The sequence below is a fragment of the Bidens hawaiensis genome, unplaced genomic scaffold (genome assembly GCF_021521415.1).
Source record: "Bidens hawaiensis isolate Kalapana, Puna unplaced genomic scaffold, B.hawaiensis_p1.1 tig00024014_1, whole genome shotgun sequence".
Taxonomy (NCBI): Eukaryota; Viridiplantae; Streptophyta; class Magnoliopsida; order Asterales; family Asteraceae; genus Bidens; species Bidens hawaiensis.
The window spans coordinates 330,352-339,074 of NW_027493783.1; positions in this window are offsets into that span (position 1 = coordinate 330,352).

The following is an 8,723-nucleotide window of genomic DNA, read 5'->3' on the forward strand; positions in this document are numbered from 1 at the left end:
CCTCTATTTATACATAACCATTATGACTCATGAAAAGTCTAATAATAAGTCTCACTTATGTACATTCATTATAACTTAATTCTCATTGTGGGCATAATTAAGAAGAGTTTCACAAGATGTACATGAAGAGCCTTAGATTGATCTCACATTCATTAAACATTTTCCAACAGTCTTTAGGTCAAGACAGAACATCAGAAGTCTTATAGCAAAGTTCAACCACTGGAAAAACTTGAATGAAAATGAGAACACATCAACACTGACTTAAAACTATGTTACCTTGTACAGCTAAGGAATATGATATCATATAGGTGATTATGGACCATTTAACGAAAAGTGCTCACTTTCTACCGATGCATGAGAGTTTTACTTCTGAAGAGCTAGCCAAGACATTTATTAATGAGATATAGTATTTCGACATGGTTAATGTTGTGATTGTATCTGAAAGTTATACTCGGTTCAGATCAAGGTTTTGGAAAATATTTCATGCATCAATGTGTACAAGATTAAATATTAGCATTACATATCACCATTAAACAACAGCCACCGTTAGCAGAATTTTTTTACAACTTTCACACAAGCATTGTAATTCCCTTGTTCGAAATGCTTCATGGGAGGCGTTGTGGACCTCCTATTTGTTGGTAAGAAATTGGTCAAAATGAATTGGAAAATTTAAAAGCTGTTAAATCTAACTCGAACAAGTACTAATGGATCAAAGCCCATATGAAAGCATCTTAAGATAGACAAAAATAAGTCTTATGCCAGTAAGTGGCGCATACAGATTGAATAGTGTGGGTGATAAGGTAATGTAGAAAGTATTTCATTGCAAAGGAAATCCGGTTTCGTAAGTGGGTAAACTTAAGTACGAGATTCAATGGATCATTTAAGATTATGGCACAGGTAGGTGAGGTGGCTAAACATTTGAACTACCATAAGAACTAAATGGAATCCACCCAACCTATCACGTGTCACATATCAGAAAGTATGTAGTCGATGATATGGCCCACGTTCCGTCGAATAGTATCAAGGTGGATAATAGACTAAACTACATTAAGTAACCAATGGCAATCATTGACCATAAAGAAAACGGACTGTGTAACAAAAGTTATCAGTCAAATTAAAGTATTATAGAAACTTCGTTATGGCTCAGGCGCTACCTAGGAGACCAAAGAAAGAAGTAAAAGAGTTGCATTCGTTTTTTTTTTGTTTTCAGCATAGTCATTGAATGATACGATAAACATGCACACTACATGATGACGTTACTTCACGGATATTATGATGTTACAATTTGATATATTTCGTTACGATATGAAGTTAGTTTTTATGTTATTTTATGAAATTAACTAGAATTCACTCACCATACCTGACTTTTAGTATGCTCATTACGTTGGTTGTATGTGCGTTTATGATGTTAGATCAGAGAGCCACAACGGGATATCTTGAATCAAGACCGACATCCCTCTAGAATTTAATGTTTATTAGTTTTTATGTTAAAGATCATGTGTGATGTTTACATGTTTTATGACATTCTAAATTTCTGTTGCATATGATTTAATGAACTTCCCTGATTTGAGAACTATGTCTTGTTAGTAAATTCAACGAAAAACCTACTTGAGATTGGGGCTTTTCAAATATGTTAAATTAAAATCATGTATCAAACGCATAACCATTATACTAAATGAACCGCATTAATAAAGAAGCTGGAGATTTAAACGACAAAATAGTTGACACTATTTTGTTTCCACACTCTTAAAATGTTTTGATTTTGATTCTTGACACAGTTGTTAATTATCATGTATACTTTATTTTTTTTAAAACTACGACGTTTTTTATTTAGGCTACCGCACTCTCTTGGAGAGCCTTAATGTCCCCACTCTAGCCAGACTATGTTGTCTTAACCGGGCCCATGCTGACTTCAAAGTTTGGCTTGGGAGCTCCCCGGAAAACCACACCACCGACTGTCACTTGACAATCGTGTCACCACAAGAGCATAACTCTCTGACGTAACACACGGTGAGACGAAAACCTGGGTGGCCTCATGGTTCGAACTGACAACCTTTGCACAAGGCCTATTATACTTCATTGCCAATATCTATCAAAATGTGATACAAATGAGATTCGAACTTGAGTCTCCAATGAAAAACTCAAGCCTACTACCACTAGGCCACAAGTGAGGAATCATTTATTTAGAATGTAACACGTAATTTTGTAACTATAATCTAGAGAGTGAAACTAAAAAAAAACAGCTAGCTAATTAGCATTTCTTTATTTGAATTGATGTAGTTTTAATTTGATACAAACTAGTCAAAACAACATAGCATTCATGGATTAAGCATGCAAGGTTAAATACACAACAAAACGTTGTTTACTTAGTAAATTTATATTAGGGATGAGCGGTCCTGACTAATACCAATCCCGAATACATTGATCTTGAATTTTTCAAAAGTTTGTTATTGGCACATGTACTGAAAAAGTTCTTTTTAGTACCGGTATCATAGCCAAAAATTTGGTAAATACTAAGAATTTTTTAATCTTAATTTCTTATAAACTTGATAACGATATTAAATACTTGTTTCAATACTGATATCCGGTACCATTTACTCATCCATAATAAATATTCTGTATTATGAATTCTTTCATAATGAAGAATTTTATAGTCTTATACTAATTTTGTCAATGGTTCCTCGTATCTTATATATTTTGACTTGCTTTTTTTCTTATTATTTTTTTTACCAAAGATGTCACCATTTTCAAATGTTTGTTTTTCTTATCACCTACTTTGCTCCTAGGTAGTTTGACTTCGGTGTCTAACCTCTAAAGTTTGACCAAAAATCTAGGCCCTTCTTTGTCCTGACCATAGGCGATACCCAAAAGAGTTAAAAAAAAAATAATATAAGGAATAGAAACTACTATAACAAAGAATGTGACTAGGATTAGAAAAAGGTAATCAAATTTCAAGATTTATTTGTTTCATATATTCCTAAAAGTTTATTACAGTATTTAATTGCTATGTGCCTACGTATATAATAACATTTTATATTTGTAACTATTAAATAAGTAAATTACTTATTATATGAAAGTATTGTCTCAAATATCTTATTAGTAGAAATTTGATCTCTCTTTACGTTTTTTTAAGTTTAATACATGAGTTTTTAACCTGATAAGTTATAAAAAATTCATTTGATATATATATTTTTTTATTTTTGTCTCAGAAGTTATTCTCCAAATTTGAAATATTTAATTTTATGTGTTGATTACAAGACAATTTACTTATGATTGTTGTGTCAAGTTGAATGACGTCTTATCTTACAATTGTGATATTGTAGTAAATTGTAAGATAAAGATGAAATTTAGATGTAAAGAAAAATATTTTGTGACCATTTAGTAAATAAAAGAAGCATTACCCATTTTAGATGTTGTTTGTTTTTAAAGACAAAAACTGTCTGCAATCTGATTTCATTTGATTTCATGTCTGCAACTAAAAATATGGTCTGAAGATCTGCAATATGAACATATAATACTGTTTGTTTTATAAACTGAATATCGTCTGGATAAGCTGAAAATTAGTTACCTATCATATATATCACAGTAGATAAAAGTCATTTAACGTCTGTAAACTGCTAAAATAATTGGTGGTGGTGTACAAACTATGGAAGTGTGTGGTAGTGTACGAACTATGGAAGTGGGTGATAGGTGGCGGCGGTAATGAATGGTGGTGGTGGCGACGGCGATGGGTGGTGGTGGCAGCGGACAGTGGGTGGTGGTGACGGCGGACAGTGGGTGGTGGCTGGCGGTGGTGGTGGGTGGTGGTAGTCAACGGTGGTTGTGGCCGACGGTGGTGGTGGTGGTAGGTGGTTGACGGTGGTTGTGACATTCGTCAAAATTTCGGATCTCGATTTGTATCCATGTTGTAAACTCTTATTATACAAACCAGACTCAACATTTTGTTTCCTTATTTAATTATTATATAATATTATTATATACTTCGATCATCAATAATCGATGTTTTGTCATATTATAATGTGTTAAAAAAACGTAAGGGGTTTAAAATGATTTTCGTAAACTAGTTATAAGCTTTAGAACCTTTTAACTAAACAAAATACCAAACTTGAGGGGTCTGTTGTGAAAATATGTATATACATATATAAACTAACATACCCTAACCCTAACAACATATTAACCACCAGCCACCCATCTTCTTCCTTTCTAGTTCCGGCCGCCTCTGCCGGAATCGGCTCCGGCCACTCACCACCTCCCACCGCAAACCACCACCCGCAGCCACCACCTTCCCCCTGTTTCGCTTTTTTGGCGAGAAGCCGGCGACGCCATCTCCGGTGCCTTGGTCTCATCGCCGCTTCTCTCTCTCGTCTTCTCCAGCGTCGGAAAACCGTCCCCGCCGTCACCATTCTCTCTGTCACCCTCTCTCTATCTCTCTCTATTCTCTCTGTCGCCCTCTCTCTTTTTCTCTCTTTCTGTTTTCTTCATTTCTGGCGCACCTCAGGTGGCCGGAATCGGCCTCGGGGACTACTGTTTCTGCGTGTCCAACGGGTTTGGCTCGGTTCCTTCTCGGTGTAGAACCACGAGCATAAACTCAAATAATAGGTAACTTTATTTTGGGTGTTGGTGTATTAAATTTTCATATATCGATTATAATATTTGAACTTGTTAATAATCAGTTTTATCTTTCGGTCATAATCTTTGAAACGAGTTGGATGAATATTGGAATTGGTTTGATTTGGGTAAAAGACGAACAACCGGATAATGGATATAAATTCCTTATGGGTTTAAGTTAACAAATTTTATCATGGCTCGTTTTGGTTTGTACGTTAATTATTAAACTAGAGGTCTCGGGTTCGAGTCTCATCCTAGACCGGTTTAATATTGTTTTTATACTTAACAAATTCTGGTTGCCATTAATATTAATATCAATACATAAAGATTATTATTAGTATTAATACATATAACATACTATTATATTTATTAATTGATAATAATATTATTATTACTATTCTTATTACTAATATAAATATTAAAGTTGTTGTTAATATTATTAAAAATCATATTATTATTATTTAGTAAAATCATATTTTTATCATTTATTATTAACAATAATATTATTATATTTATTTTATGAATTCGTTTAGAAATCAAACCGACATCGAGTATGGTATCATTATTTACTATCAATATTATTTATTATTATTATTATTAACAACATTCTAATTAACACTAAAATCTTAATTCTTTAACTATTATTATTAGTATTATTAATAATAATTATGATTATTATTTTACCGTCAATATCTTACACATCTATATATATATATATATATATATATATATATATATGAAACATTACTTTTTAAAATTATCATTATCATTATTATCATCATCATAAATAATATTATTGTAAGCTTCATTATAAATTCATTTTTCATAAAACTAAACTCTTGATTTAAACCCGTCTTGTTTCTATCTAATATTGGTTTAGGTATTTAAAAGCCCAAATAAAATAATATTATTTTATTTTTAATTATTAATTAAGTACGAGTCCCTAATCATTAACAAACTAACCGGTAACCCGATTAACAACCGAACCTTCTCGTCCAATGTTTCAATGTAATTTCAACTAATGTTCAAGTTCATTAATATATTTTATTCATTCGTTTTCAATTAGCTTTCAAGTCGGATTCGTTCGTTTCGTTTACAAGCTTTCTAATTGTTGATCATTTATTATTTCGCTATTCGTCAATCGAGGTGAGTACTTTCATACCCCTTTTTTCCATCTTCCGTTTTGGGGTGACATTTCATACTTATTAAACTAAATGCTTTATTTACTTGAATCTTAAACCCACAAACGTGATTGTATACATTACTTAAATACTTGCTTGATTTGGTGTTCTATGCTATATGTCTATGTGTTTATCGCTTTCGGTTGGTTGAATCTATAAATCCCAGACTACTTGGCATCCCCTTGTAGCAAGGTGTCGTTAACATAATGCAATTAACGATATTCTATTAAATCCTAGACTACTTGGCAACCCCTTGTAGCTAGGTGGCGCTAACGTGATTCTATTAGCGATTGTCAATTTATCCAAGTTGTTGCTTTTATTTATTGTTTCGTATACAAGTTTTGTGGCATTTTATTACTATTCTTATAGCTCAAACTTTTGAATTGCTCACCAACCTTTGTGTTGACAAACTTTATTTTATGAAATGTTACAGGTTTGACTTTTGTTGACTTGAGGACTTGACGAAAACGGTAACAAGACTATTAGGATATTAGTAAAACGAACAATATAATTGCTACTTGTATCCAACTTGTTTGTGTGGACTAGATGTGTTGTTTATTGATTTGTTGAAATAAAATGAGTTAAAAAAATATTGTCACTTTAAATAGTGTCTTGTGTATTTGTCCAATCATGTTGCACCCCGGCATGTTCCGCCGCCATTGGTCGGGGTGTGACAGATTGGTATCAGAGCCACAAGACTATAGGATAGGTGGTTAGACGTAACGACCTAGTATAGTCTTTACTTTAAGGTCCTTATACGTGTTGCCTATACGTGTTTACCCTACTTGATTGTTCAATACACTTGTTTATTTATATACTTATTTAATTTGTCAAATCATAAATGTACACATACACACACTTTCATATTATTCCAAGGTATCCTTACCTTAAAACGCAAAAACATTAGTTTTTATTGTGTTTTATGGATCACGAGCTTAACTTGGATCCCATTGTTTCAAATCTCCTTAAAGATTGTCTCATATGAGATGACCACTTTAAGTAGTCTAATGCGAGCGTTCCGTTCGCCATCTTAACTTTCGGTGTTGAAACAATATATCCACGGTGGTACGTGGACTAGTGTTTCGACATGACGTTGTATTCTAATTTATTATATTTGTTACAATCGTTATTTGAGTCAAAAACATGAAGAAGACGCGGTGGTACGTGCACATATTTAGACTCCAACATAGTAGTTTCGTAAAAAGGTTTTCAATGTCGAAATATCAAGTCATGGTGGTTCATGCGCGATTTTTCCCACCTTTAAATCTTAAAACATTTATTATTATGTTTCAAAATTTAAACCATATTTCCCTTTATTTTATTATAAATCCTTATCACAAGTAAATGAATGTTACATTTTTTCTTATTGTTAAGACCATGTGTAGTAATAAAGCTCCACTACTAGGCATTATGCGCCACGTGGCGCCTAGTCAGAGTTATGGTTTTTTACAAAAACAGGCTGTAGTCATAACTCTCCACCCCCCAGGAATTATGCGCCACGTGGCGCCCAGTCATTATTAATTTTATTTGTTTTTTTAAATACTAAATCATTTAAATAAATTAACATAAAATTAAAAAATACATTAAACTTCCAAATAAAAACTAAATTAAAAAAAATACATCAAATTAAAAAAAAAAACATAAATAATACTAATAAGACTAAAACTTATTATATTTTTCTAAAATTTTCGCTCGCGAGTGGCTTTTAGAGATTGGACTATCGGGTCGTCTTCGGATAGCTCGTTTGATAAAACCTCGATGTCTTTGTCCATTTCATTCCTTCTAAGTAGGTCGACGGCGTCCAAATTTACTTGAAGTCATTGGGTTCCAAGTTCGTGTAAATCTTGGAGTCGAGAGTTCATTAATTTGAATTGGCTTTCCAATTCGGGATTCAAACCCGTTGCCGACGACGAAGCGACCCCTTTCCCCTTTCCTTTGCCTTTGGTTCTTCTACCCCCCGGCCGAGGAATCTCGGTAGTATTCACGGGGTCATTATCGCTTAAGTTGAAGTTTCGAGCGTTGGAACGGGGCGTGTCTGGATCAACCGAAGACGATGTTTTAGACTTTTTTTACGCGGACCACCTTCGGCTTCGGCATCCAACACCATGCCCCATTTTGGGTGAAACCTCAATAGGTCTTTCCAAATGCCAAAGTAGTTTAACGTCCCGCCGACCTAATGTTGAAATTCAGTCAACTCGTTTTCCATGACTTCCACGCCCGAGACACCGCTACTCCTAGTTCGATTCATCCGAGAGAAAACCGTATGGAAAGCCATGCATTTGGTGTTTATGTCGCCCTATTTCGACAGTAACGAATCTTTTTCTCGACGTGAGTACCCGCCAAGGTTGTGAAACCTCTCTATAATTTTGTGCCAAAATACCCCCGTTTTGTGATAGTTCGTTAAAAAAATAAAAACATTACAAGTTTAATGTTTGTTATAAGAAATTTAAAAAAATATATATGTATTTTAAATACCTACCGCATTTGGCATCTTCCGATATCTTGCACCAAGCACGAGCACATAGTACGCACTCGTCGATACTCCACGCTATCACCGTCTTTTTAACACCTCGAGGTTCGCCGGCGGGCTTCTTTGCGTGTTTTCTCGGACGTCCGCGTTGGCTCGAACCGCCTACGGTCTCCGGGACGAGTTGTGTCTCCGGCATGAACTCGACCTCGGGTTGGGTCTCCGGGGCAGATTGGGAACCCGAACCAGCAAAAATGTTTGTCATTGGGTTTTGGAAACCGGGCACCGCATTTGGCATAGAGTTTTGTAGAAGTGCAATGTACGCGGCCATTTGCCGGTCAATCATATGCGGGACGGGTACGGTTGGCGTCGGGGAGGTAGATTGGTTCGGTTGTGGATTTTGGTTGCCTTGACGGGCATATTGGCCGATACTGAGAATATTTTGGTTGTTGTTTGGAAACATTTGA